Source organism: Drosophila subpulchrella, unplaced genomic scaffold (assembly GCF_014743375.2).
Source record: "Drosophila subpulchrella strain 33 F10 #4 breed RU33 unplaced genomic scaffold, RU_Dsub_v1.1 Primary Assembly Seq40, whole genome shotgun sequence".
In the NCBI taxonomy this organism is placed as follows: Eukaryota; Metazoa; Arthropoda; class Insecta; order Diptera; family Drosophilidae; genus Drosophila; species Drosophila subpulchrella.
Genome location: NW_023665622.1, coordinates 32,720 through 50,701, shown reverse-complemented (window position 1 = coordinate 50,701; position 17,982 = coordinate 32,720). Strand labels below are relative to the sequence as shown.

Here is a 17,982-nt window from a genome sequence, read left to right as displayed (position 1 = left end):
ATGTGTCAACCACTTCTTCATAGTTATATTTTAGCCAGTCTCTCAAGGTACTCCTAAGCACACTAAAATCTTTTGCGGCTCTTTTAACGCTCATGCTCTCATTCCTCCGCGATGATTGCTTACTGAATTTTGCTCTCAATAGTTGGCGCTGTCTTTTTTTTGTAGTTCCGTAACAAATAGCTAAGTCAGTAATAAATTCATTAAATCGTGGGATAGTACTCATATCGACGAAAACCGCGAGCTAGCCTTAGGAGTGAGTGAGAGATAAATAGGCGGCTAACGCTTTTTGTCGGGTCTGTTTGTCAGCGCGGTACTCAGATGAGCTAAGGAAATAGCCTAGAACTCAGATCAGCTAAGAGTTTCACTAGTCGAAAAACCGTATTCGATTTAGTGTGATCGAAGTTTTCAAAGTTCAAACGGAATGCATGTAACTTGGTCTTACTACTTTTTTTGTGTTCACGATTTAAAAAAGAAGAATGTGCTGGTGCACAAAGAAATAATTATACATGGAATGTTTGAAGAATGTTTTTATTTAGGTTAGTTTGAACTGTAAAGCTTCCTTCTCGAGTCGCGGATGCTTCGCCATCTTATTTCCGCCACCTGCAGTCCAGCTCTGATTCGCAATATGCCAACATGGGCCTTAAGTGAATGGGATCCGGATTAGGAACGGGGTTGTTTCGCTGCAGGAAGTCACCCAGCGTCCTGGCAATGGCTGGTAATGGCTCCTCCAGCTTTACCTTAGAGGGTGGTTTTTTTTCCTCCTCCCTATAGTAGCCAGCGCTTCCTCCAGCTCCGCATTAGCTGCCAAGTAGCTGGTGGTGGTGGAGACCAGCGAATCCCCAATGGAGAACTTGTCTGAGATCGTGTTAAGGTACTTTTATTAGTACAACGCAACCAAATTTTTTAGGCCAGAACTTGCTTTCTTTGCGTGGACACGCCCGGCAGGATGTCTATGTTCATGTCCTTCCCAATGAGCTATTTGCCAGCTAATGAGAAGCTGGAGGACGTGCTGACTTCTACCAGATATTATCAGGATGCTGGGTGACTTCCTGCACCATCAGCGAAACTCAATTTCCAATCAAGCTCATACTCACTTAAGGCCCATGTTGACATTTTGCGAGTCAGAGCTGGAATGCAGATGGCGCGGAGAAGATGGCGAAGCATCCGCGACACGCCAAAAACACTCTTAAGGAACACATCTAGGGTAAAAAAAGCTGGCCGGTGTGACCGCGCAAGAAATCGGCAGCTTTGAAAACACTTGATTTTCTTGAAATATGTGGGTTTATTTTGGCTGTAATAAATCTAGAAAATAGTCCGAATTGCCCCCGTTCTTATAAGGTACCGTGCTAGTTGACACAACCCCTGTGAGAGGGTTACCGTAGGGTGAATGTCTTCGAAAAAAGGCTGGCCGGAGTGACAGTGCAAGAAAACGACTGCTTTGAAACCACTTGATTTTTTAAAAATCTGTGGGCTTCATTTTGCTGTCGTAGCTTCTCAGATCAGCTGTTGTCGGATGCTAGATTGTGTATGTGGTCTGTGGGGACCGGAGTTCTACATTTGTCAAAAATCCCAACCGTTTCCAACGGATGGACTTTCCACCATCAACCATTAGATGGTCCATAGGTTTAAAAATGTTCATCTGTCCGTCATCTAAATCGCGAAAATATTACCCTCGATGGATCGCGATTTCAAAGGCGTTCAGGTCCAAAATTATCGATATGCTGCACAAACAAAGCAGACTTATCTGAGATTTTAAGTTTTGTGCTATAAATATATATGGGCTTATCATTCGTTGTTAAAATAATAAGCATTCTTTAAAATTAAAAAAAAAAAAATTATTTTAATAGCAGGCCAGTTCCCACAACCGCCAATTAAATATCATCGACAGACTCTCCAAGGAATCGCGTGTCCTCATATAACTTTGCAATGTTAATCAAAAAAAGCCGCGGTCCAAGGAGGGGTAGCTATTTTAACATTTTTTGGGGTATAAGCACTTTTTTTCACAGTAAACTTTGAGAGTATAAGGGTATATTGGTTTTTTGTGTTATCTCTAAAACAAAGCATACTCCATATTGCAAATACATTTCAGAGACTAAACATTTTCCTCATCGTTGTCAGTATCGGTGGTTTCTTTAAATGCAAGAGTGTAAGATATAAGTATTAAAAAATAAGTATTTAAATACATTTCGATCAGTATTATACAATTTTACCGTTGCTAAACAAAATGCCTGGAATCTTGTTGTGTGGTTCGAGTGTCTTCAAGAAACTGAAGCTAGCTATGTAGTTTGCAGATATATAAAGGTATTATTCACATAAAAGGCTTTAAATGTTGAAAAGCACTTGCTGCAGTTGCCCATAATCATTAAACAGGAATTTATAGCTCCACAAGATCAAAAACAAAATTCGAAAAGGTAATTTTTTATAGCAAATCGTAAAAAGGCCTACTATCTTTTTAAAGCAAAACACACAAGATCGTTGTAGAAGCTACTTTGTTTTTATAAGAAAACGCGCAACTTTGAAATTAAATTACAAGAGAACCACGGATATTCGCGGAAAACCTTTTGGGATAAATCCTTAAAATATTTTTTTTGGGAATTTAGAACCACATGCACCTGTTCTAAATTATTACCATATATATATATTCTACCGTACAAAACATACTTTCAGACTAATACTATATACCCATTTACTTTAAGCCTAGAACTCACATCGACGAAAGCCGCAAGGCAAATACGCGGCTAACGCTTTTCGTCAGGTCTGTCTTTTAGCGCGGTACTCAGATGAGTGAATTTCGATGAACGCCGTTAGCCGCGGCCCAAAGAATAAGAAATTTAATCTTTGCTGGTGTTCGTGCTGTAAGGATGTTTTCCCAGCAAGGATATGCTCAGGGGTTGGCTAGGGGCTCCACAAAATATTTATAAATTTACAGTGGACGATGTGGGTTAATCGAGTGAGTTTTGAGGCGTGGTCTTTATAATTAGGAGAGGAAATCGAACCAAAAGGTACGTGACTAGACCTAAGACCGTTTACCGAGTTCGGGCAGACCCTGGACTTGGTAAACGGCTATTGTAGAAAACTCGGGCGTACCCAGGGTTTCGTTACTAATAACTACGATAAAACTGGGGTGGACCCAGTGTTTCGCTATTAATAACTACGATAAAGCTCGGGCGGACCCAGGGTTTCGCTACTAATTACTACGATAAATCTCGATCGGACCCAGGGTCTCGTTACTAATTACTACGATAAAACTCGGGCGGACCCAGGGCTTCGTTACTAATAACTACGATAAAACTCGGGCGGACCCAGGGTTTCGCTACTAATTACAACGATTAAACTCGGTCGGACCCAGGGTTCTATTACTAATTTCGATAAAACTCGGGCGGACCCAGGGTTTTATTACTATTTACGATACAACTCGGGCGGACCCAGGGTTTCGCTACTAATAACTACGATAAAACTCGGGCGGACCCAGGGTTTTATTACTAATTACGATAAAACTCGGGCGGACCCAGGGTTTTATTAATAACTACTCGCTACTAATTTCGCTACTACTAACTACGATAAAACTCGAGCGGACCCAGGGTTTTATTACTAATTACGATAAAACTCGGGCGGACCCAAGGTTTTATTACTAATTACGATGAAACTCGGGCGGACCCAGGGTTTTATTAATAACTAGGATATAACTCTATTAACGGTCGATATGTTAGTTAATTACGCGTGGGGGTTACGGTTCCGTTACGTTTTATCGATTCTCGGGTTAGGGTTATTATCATTTGTTATAATTTATTTATTTATTCTTCGGGCTTGATAGAGACGGGTCGAAAGTCAAGGAAAAGGAACACACACTCGTTGTCAAAATTATAATTAATTAAATTGGTCTTTATTCACCGTTGGCTTCTCTCGCCTTCTCACAAAATTTCCGTCTACAGTAAGGTAAAGGAATACACATTCGTTGTCAAAGTTATAATTCATTAAATTTGTCTTTATTCACTGTTGGCTTCTCTCGTCTTCTCACAAAATCTCCGTCTACAGTTTTCTTTGTTCTAATCGCGTTTCTCGCTGCACCAGTAAAAATCCTGCACGACTATACCGTTTCGCTTACCGACTACAAAAACCGCGTGGTCTGCCTAATCGCGACTTATCTCGTCTGCCTAAGTAGGTCTATCCGACTCCGATGTTCGCGTGTCAATCCCTCTGAGCTCCTTTAGTTTTTTCCGTCCTCCTGCCCTTGGCCTTTCCGATCTCACCATTTTCTCACCACGCAGTCGCAGTGGTGAACTTCTCGGCAAAGTTCGAGACTCTCTTTTCTCGGCTTGGCAACAGCAACTCCTCTGCTTGCAAGCTCGCTTTTCGATATTCCCTCTCGCTCTCCGTTGTCGTCGACGGCGCAGTCGCTAAGGTGGGCTTTGCGTTCCGTTTAGGTCGTTCGGATTACTGCTCTCTCGCGCTCCCTCGGGGGTGAATTTCTTAGGCAACTGCGTAGGAGTTGTTCCCGGCCTCGTCTCTCTTCCCCGCTCTCCTCCCTCCCTTCTACTTATCGAATAATATATTTATGTTTATTTGCGCCTAGGCTTATTATACTAATTATTTAATCCATTGTTTTCTCTTAAAGCTAATAAAAATCAAAAGGAATAACAATAAAAAAATATCGTATTTCCTCCTCCCCTCCGTGGGGATCGGGAATAATTGTGGCGGCGTCGGAATCGCCGTCACACCCCCCTTACTTGGGAGGACGAAGGACTACGGTCAGCGCCGTTTTCCTTCCTGCGTCTACATTCCGTGTCACTCGATACACGTCCCCATCGACTTCTCGGGTGAAGCGGTCCCTCTTTGGTCCTTGCGGCACGTATCTCGACAATTCGTCCACTAACTCTTCCGGAAGCATACGGCCGGGCGTGTAAACCCTCCAGGTCTCCGGTGCTTCCAACAACGCCCGTCGAGGGGTCTCAGTAGTGGCGCGCTCTAGCGCCTCGATGTCGTCGAGTAACTCCTCCACACCCTCTTCGACGTTTTCCAGTCATAGGTCGAAATCGATCACGTCCAGGTCCTCTACTCCGGCCTCTGTTCCGGGTTCCGCCTCTGGTATAGATTGGGCTTCCTCGGGCTCGATCGTCGCGGCTCTAGAGTTGCGTCGTCGGAGACTTAGAGTCCCCGGACTATCTACGCCGTAGGAGCGGTTGGTCGTCCTCTTGCTCGTCTTCCTCGGACGGGATGGAGTCCCAGGTGCAATACTTCCGCGGGCGTATCCGACGGCGTCGTGCGACTCCGGTTTCCTCAGCGGCATCTTGTTCGTCATTTGTCCTGTGCTCCGTCTGTCCTCGCGACTCTGCATTGCATTGTCGCCTTCCTCCTGGGATGGGGGCGTGGGTTCCCGGGCCACCTGGGTGTTCTCGTTGGAGTATCCCTCCCTCCATGCTGCTCGTTCAGCCAGGGGAGGTGCACGAGTGCTGCCGCAGCTTGCCTCAAACTGGAACGCGGGACCTTGTCCTAGTGGTGGAATTATGTCCATCGTCACCTGCCGGACTTGGGTGACCCAATATCCCCCAGGGATTGTCGCCCAGTGGTAATCCTCTCGTTCCCTAACGAAGTTGGCAGTCCACTCGCTGTCTTCATCCTCCTCTTCTTCGGACTCTTGTGACTCCATGTACCGGTCCACCGTCGTCTCTGTTGTCCGCTGGTATACGCCTTGCCCTCGTCTGGGGTCACGCGAGCGACCTCAGGTGGGTGCGTAGTCGGTGTGTCGGGCTTCATACGTATGCCCCCCCAGGTTGACAAAGGATGCTGGGTGAGGGCAATGACACCGCCCGCGGGGAAGAGGTTGGTAGCCCCTGTACGTCGAGGGAGGAGATTCCTCCGTTGCGAAGCGTGGGTTCAGCTGGTACCAGGATGTCGGGAAATCCGAGGACGCGTAACGGGGTGACGCATACTGGGGAGACGCGTACCGTGGAGACGCACCCCTGGGGGATGTACTCCCAAGTGAGGTGTCCCGGGTTGACTCGTCTGGCGGCTCACTCGATCACGATGGGTTGTCCCTTTCTGCTTACGTCGCAGCCTCCTCGTCGCCCGCCAAGGTGAGGTCGATAGGACCGTTCTCCGATTCGGATCCACCGTCGTCCATCTCGCCATCCTCGCCGGTCCACTCTTGAGTGGAGTCTGACTCTTCTTCTTCCATAGTATCTGTAGTGGGTAGATAACTTACTTTATATAACTGACCCTAAGATTTCCCTGCCTACTGGTGCAGCTTACAATAAACGCCGTCATATTTCAGCGCCAATTTCGCCGCGAAGCCGTCGACTCCTCTGGACAGTTGCTGTTGTTTTACTAACACGAGAGAGTCCAAGGCGGGCGCCATTCGCGTCTTCTCAGGTTATAGTGGCGCATCTGGTCGGCATTCGCCCGCTCCGCATTACTTTTGACGACCTCAAATATTTCCTTCATCTTGGCCGCTTTGATTGTGAAGACTTCTGGGGTGTTCCCTCGTGTCTTCTCTTCGTATAGCGCCTTGGGCATCCTTGGTTCGCGGCCTTATTATATTTATTATTATATACATAAAAAGATAAGCTAATTAAGCTACTGGGTTCATACCCCATTTATAAAGGTTATAAACCTTTTCTCTTTAATTTTTAATAATTCATCAAAAATTGTATTTATTACAATTATAATTATTGGAACATTAATTACAGTTTCATCTAATTCTTGAATAGGAGCTTGAATAGGCTTAGAAATTAATTTGTTGTCTTTTATCCCCCTATTAAGAGACAATAACAATTTAATATCAACAGAAGCCTCTTTAAAGTATTTTTTAACTCAAGCTTTGGCATCAACTGTATTGTTAATTTCTTCAATTTTATTAATATTGAAAAATAATATAAATAATGAAATTAATGAATCTTTTACATCAATAATTATTATATCAGCCTTATTATTAAAAAGTGGAGCCGCTCGTTTTCATTTTTGATTTCCTAATATAATAGAAGGATTAACATGAATAGACGCCTTAATACTAATAACTTGACAAAAAATTGCTCCATTAATTATAATTTCTTATTTAAATATTAAAAATTTATTATTAATTAGAGTAATTTTATCTGTAGTTATTGGAGTTATTGGGGGGTTAAATCAAACTTAATTACGAAAATTAATGGCTTTTTCTTCTATTAATCATTTAGGATGCATATTAAGATCTTTAATAATTAGAGAATCTATTTGATTAATTTATTTTTTATTTTATTCATTTTTATCTTTTATTTTAACATTTATATTTAATATTTTTAAATTATTTCATTTAAATCAATTATTTTCTTGATTTGTTAATAGAAAAATTTTAAAATTTTCATTATTTATAAATTTTTTATCTTTAGGTGGATTACCTCCATTTTTAAGATTTTTATCTAAATGATTGGTAATTCAACAATTAACATTATGTAATCAATATATTTTATTAACATTAATAATAATATAAACTTTAATTACATTATTTTTTTATATCCGGATTTGTTACTCAGCTTTTATACTCAATTATTTCGAATTATTCTTAATTTCTTTATTTTTTTTTTGTTTTAAGGCTTTAAGTTAATCAAACTAATAGCCTTCAAAGCTGTAAATAAAGCGTGTTCCTTTAAGGCTTAGTAAAATTTTACTCCTTCAAAATTGCAGTTTGATGTCATTATTGACTATAAGACCAATTTAATTGATTTGATTAAGAAGAATAACTCTTATAAATAGATTTACAATCTATCGCCTAATCTCCAGCCACTTAATCCAATCGCGACAATGATTATTTTCTACAAATCATAAAGATATTGGAACTCTATATTTTATTTTTGGAGCTTGAGCCGGAATAGTAGGAACATCTCTAAGAATTTTAATTCGAGCTGAATTAGGTCATCCAGGTGCATTAATTGGAGATGATCAAATTTATAACGTAATTGTTACTGCACATGCTTTTATTATAATTTTTTTATAGTAATACCAATTATAATTGGAGGGTTTGGAAATTGATTAGTTCCATTAATATTAGGGGCCCCAGATATAGCATTCCCACGAATAAATAATATAAGATTTTGATTACTGCCTCCTGCTCTTTCTTTATTATTAGTGAGAAGAATGGTTGAAAACGGAGCTGGAACAGGTTGAACTGTTTACCCACCTCTTTTTGCTGGAATTGCTCATGGAGGAGCTTCAGTAGATTTAGCAATTTTATCATTACATCTAGCCGGAATTTCTTCAATTTTAGGAGCTGTAAATTTTATTTCAACTGTAATTAATATACGATCAACTGGTATTACATTAGACCGAATGCCTTTATTTGTTTGATCAGTTGAAATTACTGCTTTATTACTTTTATTATCATTACCAGTACTAGCCGGAGCTATTACTATATTATTAACAGATCGAAATTTAAATACCTCATTTTTTGACCCAGCGGGAGGAGGAGACCCTATTTTATACCAACATTTATTTTGATTTTTTGGACACCCTGAAGCTTATATTTTAATTTTACCAGGATTTGGAATAATTTCTCAATTGGATTATTAGGGTTTATTGTATGAGCTCATCATATATTTACAGTAGGAATAGACGTAGACACTCGAGCTTATTTTACTTCAGCAACTATAATTATTGCTGTACCAACTGGAATTAAAATTTTCAGATGATTAGCAACTCTACATGGAATTCAACTTTCATATTCCCCAGCTATTTTATGAGCTTTAGGATTTGTATTTTTATTTACAGTAGGAGGATTAACTGGAGTAGTATTAGCTAATTCATCAGTTGATATTATTTTACATGACATTTATTATGTAGTAGCTCATTTTCATTATGTTTTATCTATAGGAGCTGTATTTGCTATTATAGCAGGGTTTATTCATTGATACCCTTTATTTACTGGATTAACATTAAATGCTAAGTGATTAAAAAGTCAATTTATTATTATATTTATTGGAGATTATCCTGATGCTTACACAACTTGAAATGTAGTTTCAACTATTGGGTCTTCTATTTCATTATTCGGTATTTTATTCTTTTTTTATATTATCTGAGAAAGTTTAGTTTCCCAACGACAAGTAATTTATCCAATTCAAATAAATTCATCTATTGAATGATACCAAAATACTCCACCAGCTGAACATAGCTATTCTGAATTACCACTTTTAACAAATTAATTTCTAATATGGCAGATTAGTGCAATGGATTTAAGCTCCATATATAAAGTATTTTACTTTTACTAGAAAATTAATGTCTACATGAGCTAATTTAGGTTTACAAGATAGAGCTTCTCCTTTAATGGAACAATTAATTTTTTTTTCATGATCACGCATTATTAATTTTAGTAATAATTACTGTATTAGTTGGATATTTAATATTTATATTATTATACCCGTTACTCGTAGAGTAAAAGGGTATACTAGATTCGTCGGAAAGTATGTAACAGGCAGAAGGAAGCGTTTCCGACCCCATAAAGTATATATATTCTTGATCAGGATCACTAGCCGAGTCGATTTAGCCATGTCCGTCTGTCCGTCTGTCCGTCTGTCCGTCTGTCCGTCTGTCTGTCCGTCCGGATGAACGCTGAGATCTTGGAAACTATAAGAGCTAGGCTATTGAGATTAGGCGTGCAGATTCCTGAGCTTCTTACGCAGCGCAAGTTTGTTTCAGCAGAGTGCCACGCCCACTCTAACGCCCACAAACCGCCCAAAACTGAGGCTCCTACAGTTTTCATGCTAGAATAAAAATTTTAACTGAAATGTATTGTTCTCATCAATACCTATCGATTGACCCAAAAAAAAGTTTGCCACGCCTACTTGAACGCCCACAAACCGCCCACAAACTTCAAAAAATCGTAAATATGAACGCAGATATCTCGGAAAATATCAAAGATAGAGAAATGGGAATTCAGATTTAGATTCCGTTGGCAGCGCAGGTTTGTCACGCGAATATGCCACGCCCACTCTAACGCCCACAAACCGCCCAAGCCTGTGGCGCCCACAATATTCATGCTAGATACAAAATTTTAACTGAAATGTATTGGTCTTGTCAATACCTATCGATTGATCCAAAAAAAACTTTGCCACGCCCACTCTAACGCCCACAACGCTTAAATCGGTCTACCGCCGGTAGGTGGCGCATTTCAACCTCGCTTTGCTGCATATCTCCAATTTCCTTTGGTCCTTTTAGCTGAGTAACGGGTATCTGATAGTCGAGGTACTCGACTATAGCGTTCTTCCTTGTTTTTTTACTGTATTATTAAGAGTTTATTTTACAAGCTTACGAATATATTGATGCTCCATTTACTATTGCCGATTCAGTTTATGGATCGACATTCTATATGGCTACAGGATTTCATGGAGTCCATGTTTTAATTGGAACAACTTTTTTATTAGTGTGTTTATTACGACATTTAAATAATCATTTTTCAAAAAGTCATCACTTTGGATTTGAAGCAGCTGCATGATACTGACATTTTGTAGATGCAGTTTGATTATTTTTATATATTACAATTTACTGATGAGGAGGTTAAACTATTATCATAATTATCTATATAGTATAAAAGTATATTTGACTTCCAATCATAAGGTCTATTAATAAATAGTATAGATAATTTTTTCTATTATTATTATTGCTTCATTAATTTTATTAATTACAACTGTTGTTATATTTTTAGCTTAAATTCTATCAAAAAAAGCACTTATTGACCGAGAAAAAAGATCTCCTTTTGAATGTGGATTTGATCCAAAATCATCTTCTCGATTACCATTTTCATTACGATTTTTATACCCGTTACTCGTAGAGTAAAAGGGTATACTAGATTCGTCGGAAAGTATGTAACAGGCAGAAGGAAGCGTTTCCGACCCCATAAAGTATATATATTCTTGATCAGGATCACTAGCCGAGTCGATCTAGCCATGTCCGTCTGTCCGTCTGTCCGTCTGTCCGTCTGTCCGTCTGTCCGGATGAACGCTGAGATCTTGGAAACTATGAGAGCTAGGCTATTGAGATTTGGCGAGCAGATTCCTGAGCTTCTTACGCAGCGCAAGTTTGTTTCAGTAGAGTGCCACGCCCACTCTAACGCCCACAAACCGCCCAAAACTGTGGCTCCTACAGTTTTGATGCTAGAGTAAAAATTTAAACTGAAATGAATTGTTCTCATCAATACCTATTGACTTAAAAAAAAGTTTGCCACGCCCACTTTAACGCCCACAAACCGCCCACAAACCGCCCACAAACGTCAAAAAATCGTAAGTATGAACGCGGATATCTCGGAAACTATCAAAGATAGAGTATTGGGATTTCAGATTTAGATTCCGTAGCCTTGTACGCAGCGCAAGTTTGTTATGCGAATATGCCACGCCCACTCTAACGCCCACAAACCGCCCAAGCCTGTGGCGCCCACAATTTTTATGCTAGATTAAAAATTTTAACTGAAATGTATTGGTCTCGTCAATGCCTATCGATTGGTCCAAAAAAAAATTTGCCACGCCTACCCTAACGCCCACAATGCTTAAATCTGTCTTCCGCCGGTAGGTGGCGCATTTAAATCTCGCTTTGCTGCTTGCATATCTCCATTTCCCTTTGGTCCCTTTAGGTGAGTAACGGGTATCTGATAGTCGAGGTACTCGACCATAGCGTTCTTTCTTGTTTTTAATTACTATTATTTTTTTAATTTTTGATGTAGAAATCGCTTTAATTCTACCTATAATTATTATCTTAAAATATTCTAATATTATAATTTGAACAATTACTTCAATTATTTTTATTTTAGTTTTATTAATTGGGCTATACCATGAATGAAATCAAGGTATATTAAATTGATAAAATTAAAATAGGTTTGTAGTTAATTATAACATTTGATTTGCATTCAAAAAGTATTGAATATTCAATCTACCTTAAATAGAATACGAAGCGATTAATTGCAGTTAGTTTCGACCTAACCTTAGGTAAATTTACCCTTACTCTTTAATTGAAGCCTAAAAGAGGCGTATCACTGTTAATGACATAACTGGGTATGAACCCCAATTAGGGAAGTATGGTGATCAAGTAAAAGCTGCTAACTTTTTTCTTATAATGGTTAAATTCCATTTATACTTCTATTTATATAGTTTTAATTAAAACCTTACATTTTCATTGTAATAATAAAATATGTTATTTTTATAAATTACTAAAATTAATTCACTATATTCAAAGATTAATTAATCTCCATAACATCTTCAGTGTCATACTCTAAATATAAGCTATTTGAATATAAAAATAATAAAAAATTAAATAAAATTAAAATTCAAAATACAAATAATATTAAATAAATTTCTAAGCTATTATTATGTATTAAAAATAAAGTTTTAGAATAATTAGTTAACTTGTAATATAAATGTTGACCTCCAAAATATTCAGATCAACCTTGGTCAAAACTTTTTACTACTAATTGACCATAATTTAATGGGTAAAAAATTATTCCATAAGTTCTAATATAAGGTTTAAATCATATTGATCCTAAAAAGGTAACTAAATTATAAATAAAATTATAAATCTATAAATCTAAATTAGAAACATTAAAACAAGCAGAAGTCAAAGGTATGTGAATTCTTAAACCCCCTATTAACCGAATATCTTGAGAATTATTTATATTATGAATAATAGCTCCGGCGCATATAAATAATAATGCCTTAAGTAAAGCATGTGTTAATAAATAAAATATAGCTAACTTATAAAATCCTATTGATAAAATTCATATTATTAAACCCAATTGTCTGAAAGTGGATAAAGCAATAATTTTTTTAAAATCAAATTCAAAATTAGCCCCCAATCCAGCTATAAATATTGTTAAACCAGATAATAAAAGTAATAACTGACCTAATCAAGAAGTTCTTAAAACAATAGTAAACCGAATTAATAAGTAAACCCCAGCTGTTACTAAAGTAGAAGAATGCACTAAAGCAGAAACAGGAGTAGGAGCAGCTATAGCCTCAGGTAATCAAGAAGAAAATGGAATTTGAGCTCTTTTAGTTATAGCTGCCAATATTACTAATCTTCCAATTATTAATATTTCAAATTCATTTTGTATAACTTCTAAATAAAAAATATAATTTCATCTTCCATAATTTAATATTCAAGCAATAGCTAACAGAAGAGCAACATCTCCAATTCGATTAGATAAAGCAGTTAATATCCCAGCATTATAAGATTTAATATTTTGAAAATAAATTACTAAACAATAAGAAACTAACCCTACACCATCCCAACCTAATTAACCAACCATCCCAATTCTAATAAAATTAGGACTAATAATTAATAATATTATAGATAAAACAAATAATAAATAAATAATAATAAATCGATTAATATTTTCATCTCTTCTTATATATTCCTTTCTATAAAAAATTACTAAAGAAGCAATTATTAAAACAAAAGATATAAATAATAAACTTATTCAATCAAATAAAAAAGTTATTACAATTCTGATTGAATTTAGAGAAACAACTTCTCATTCAATAAAATAAACTATATTATTTAATAAAAAATATAAACTTAATAAAAAACAAGATAAACTAAAAGAAATTAAATTAACAAATCGAATTCTACAAATTGATAAATATTTCACGATCTAAAATGCATTATTTCATATCACTAACACCACAAATTAGTATTTTTTGTAAACTATTTAAATATAATCATAATATACATGATTTTTTTTTTTTAAATTAATAAATTTAAAGGTAACCAATCTAATAATATTAATAAATATTCTCGAATTTTACCTCCTCTAAAAGAATAAACTCCAGAAAATAACTTCCCATGTTGACTAAAAGAATAAAGATATAAGATATAAGCAGCACTAAAAAATGATAAAAATGATAATATAATTATAGAAATTCATGATCAAGAAACAATTCTATTTAATAAAGAAATTTCTCCTAATAAATTTAATGTTGGAGGAGCAGCTATATTAGCAGATCTTAATAAAAATCATCATAAAGTTATAGCAGGTATAATATTTAATAACCCCTTATTAATTAGTATACTACGACTACCTAATCGTTCATAAGAAACATTAGCTAAACAAAACAGCCCGGAAGAACATAAACCATGAGCAATTATTAAAGTATAAGAACCACATAACCCTCAATAAGTTATTGTTAATAACCCAGCTAAAACAATTCCTATATGAGCAACAGAAGAATAAGCAACTAAAGCCTTTAAATCTGTCTGACGTAAACATACTAATATTACTAATACACCTCCTACTAATCTAATTCTAATTCAAATAAAACTATATTTTAAATTTATTAGCTGTAAAAAAGAAATAACTCGTAATAACCCATAACCCCCTAATTTTAATATAATTCCAGCTAAAATTATTGACCCAGAAACTGGAGCTTCAACATCAGCCTTAGGCAATCATAGGTGAACTAAAAATATTGGTATTTTTACTAAAAAAGCACATAATAAACAAAAATATAATAAGTCATAATTAAAAATAAAATTATTTATTAAATAAAAATTTATAGAACCTTTTTTATTTATTACATAAAAAATACCAATTAATATAGGCAATGAAACTAACAACGTATAAAATAATAAATATACCCCTGCTTGTAACCGTTCAGGTTGATACCCTCACCCTAAAATTAAAAATAATGTTGGAATTAAACTTCTTTCAAAAAATAAATAAAACATAAATAAACTTATTCTTCTAAATGTTAAAACCAATAATAGTAGTAAAATTACAATATTTAATAAAAATAAATTTTTATAATTATTATATTTATTAACTCTTTCTTTAGCTAATAATATTAAAGAACAAATTCATAAACTTAATAATACTAATCCATAAGAAAGTATATCACAACCTAAAAAGTAAGAAATTTCAGATCAATAATTTATAAAATTACTTATTAATAAAAAAATAAATCTAATAAAAAACAATATAATTTGGACCATTCAGTATATATTATTAATAAAACAAACAGGAGTTAAAAATAATAAAAAAAAAATAATTTTTAACATATTATATAATTCTAAAAGATTGAAAATAATCATTACCATGTGTACGAATTATAGAAACTAAAATAGATAAACCTAAAGCTCCTTCACATACTCTAAATGTAAAAAATATTATTCTAAAATAATTTTCATAATTTAATATATTTAAATAAATAAATAATATAAAAAATAATATTAAAACAATAAATTCTAAACTTAAAAGTATTGAAAGTAAATGTTTTCGATTAGAAACAAAACAAAATAAACCTAAAATAAATAAAATTATAGGTAAACTTCAATATAAAATTATAATCATTAGTTTTAATAGTTTAATAAAAACATTGGTCTTGTAAATCAAAAATAAGATTTTTTCTTTTAAAACTTCAAGAGAAAAGAAATTTCTTTTTCATTAATCCCCAAAATTAATATTTTAAATAAACTACCTCTTGAAATTATTCAATTAACATTATATTCTTTAATTATTACTACTTCTATTATTTTTTTAAATATAATCCATCCATTAGCTTTAGGTTTAACTTTATTAATTCAAACAATTTTTGTTTGTTTAATTTCAGGTTTAATAACTAAAAGTTTTTGATATTCATATATTTTATTTTTAATTTTTTTAGGAGGTATACTTGTATTATTTATTTACGTCACATCATTAGCTTCTAATGAAATATTTAATTTATCTATCAAACTTACTTTATTTTCTGGATTAATTTTATTTATTATACTAATTTTATCTTTTATTATCGACAAAACTTCTATCTCATTATTTTTAATAAACAACGAAATAGAATCTATTATTAAAATAAATTCATACTTTACAGAAAACTCTTTATCATTAAATAAATTATATAATTTTCCTACTAATTTTATTACAATTTTATTAATAAATTATTTATTAATTACTTAAATTGTAGTAGTAAAAATTACTAAATTATTTAAGGCACCTATTCGAATAATATCATAATTAATGAATAAACCTTTACGAACTTCCCACCCTTTATTTAAAATTGCTAATAATGCTTTAGTAGATTTACCAGCTCCAATTAATATTTCAAGAAGATGAAATTTTGGTTCTTTACTTGGATTATGTTTAATTATTCAAATTTTAACTGGATTATTTCTAGGTGTACACTACACACCCGATGTTAATTTAGCTTTTTATAGAGTTAATCATATTTGTCGAGATGTTAATTATGGTTGATTATTACGAACTTTACACGCTAACGGTGCATCATTTTTTTTTATTTGTATTTATCTACATTTAGGACGAGGAATTTATTACGGCTCATATTTATTTACTCCAACTTGATTAGTAGGAGTAATTATTTTATTTTTAGTTATAGGAACAGCTTTTATAGGATATGTTCTACCTTGAGGACAAATATCATTTTGAGGAGCTACTGTAATTACAAACCTTTTATCTGCTATTCCTTATTTAGGAATAGACTTAGTTCAATGATTATGGGGAGGATTTGCTGTAGATAATGCTACTTTAACTCGATTTTTTACATTTCATTTTATTTTACCATTTATTGTTCTTGCTATAACAATAATTCATTTATTATTTTTACACCAAACAGGATCTAATAACCCTATTGGATTAAATTCTAATATTGATAAAATTCCTTTCCACCTTTATTTTACATTTAAGGATATTGTAGGATTTATCGTAATAATTTTTATCTTAATTTCATTAGTTTTAATTAGTCCAAATTTATTAGGAGACCCTGATAATTTTATTCCAGCTAATCCATTAGTTACACCTGCTCATATTTAACCAGAATGATATTTTTTATTTGCATATGCTATTTTACGTTCTATTCCTAATAAACTAGGAGGAGTTATTGCATTAGTATTATCAATTGCAATTTTAATAATTTTACCTTTTTATAATTTAAGAAAATTCCGAGGAATCCAATTTTATCCAATTAATCAAATTTTATTTTGATCTATACTAGTAACAGTAATTTTATTAACTTGAATTGGAGCTCGTCCAGTTGAAGAACCTTATGTATTAATTGGACAAATTTTAACTGTTATTTATTTCTTATATTATTTGATTAATCCGTTAGTTACAAAATGATGAGATAATTTATTAAATTAATATAATTAGTTGATGAGCTTGAATAAGCATATGTTTTGAAAACATAAGATAGAATTTAATTTTCTATTAACTTTACTAAAAATAATTCATTATAATAAAGAAAATAATAAAATTTTAAAACCAATAAAAAATAATAAATAATTTAAAGAAAAAGATAAAAAACATTTTCATGCTAAATACATTAATTTATCATAACGAAATCGAGGTAAAGTTCCTCGAGCTCAAATAAAAACAAAAGAAATAAAAGTTAATTTAACATAAAATAATAAATTAAAAACATCACAACCTAAAAAAATTACACAAAATAATATACTTATAAATAAAATTCTAGCATACTCTGCTATAAAAATTAAAGCAAATCCTCCTCTTCTGTATTCTACATTAAACCCAGAAACTAACTCTGATTCTCCTTCAGCAAAATCAAATGGTGTCCGATTAGTTTCAACTAATGAAATAGTTAATCAAACTAAAGCTATAGGAAATAAAATAATTAAAAATCATATATAAATCTGATAATGAAAAAAATAAATCATATTATATCTTCCAATTAAAAAAATAAAAGATAATAAAATTAAAGCTAATCTAACTTCATAAGAAATAGTTTGAGCTACAGCTCGTAACCCTCCTAATAATGCATAATTAGAATTAGAAGATCAACCTGCTACTATAACGGTATAAACCCCTAATCTTGTACAACATAAAAAAAATAATCCACCTAAATTAAAAGAATATAATTTAACAAAAAAAGGTATACATATTCAGACAAATAAAGATAAAAATAAAGAAAAAATTGGAGAAATATAATATCTTAAATAATTAGATAATAATGGATAAGTTTGTTCTTTTGTAAATAATTTAATTGCATCACAAAAAGGTTGAGGAAT

The 17,982-nt window shown here is 33.7% G+C and overlaps 3 pseudogenes; 2 read left to right on the top strand and 1 right to left on the bottom strand.

Moving 5' to 3' along the window:
* Positions 1 to 8,968: 8,968 nt before the first annotated feature.
* On the bottom strand, positions 8,969 to 13,137 carry LOC119562207 (annotated as a pseudogene).
* A 1,415-nt stretch (positions 13,138 to 14,552) lies between these two features.
* On the top strand, positions 14,553 to 16,619 carry LOC119562217 (annotated as a pseudogene).
* On the top strand, positions 15,943 to 17,054 carry LOC119562211 (annotated as a pseudogene).
* The last annotated feature ends 928 nt before the right edge of the window (positions 17,055 to 17,982 follow it).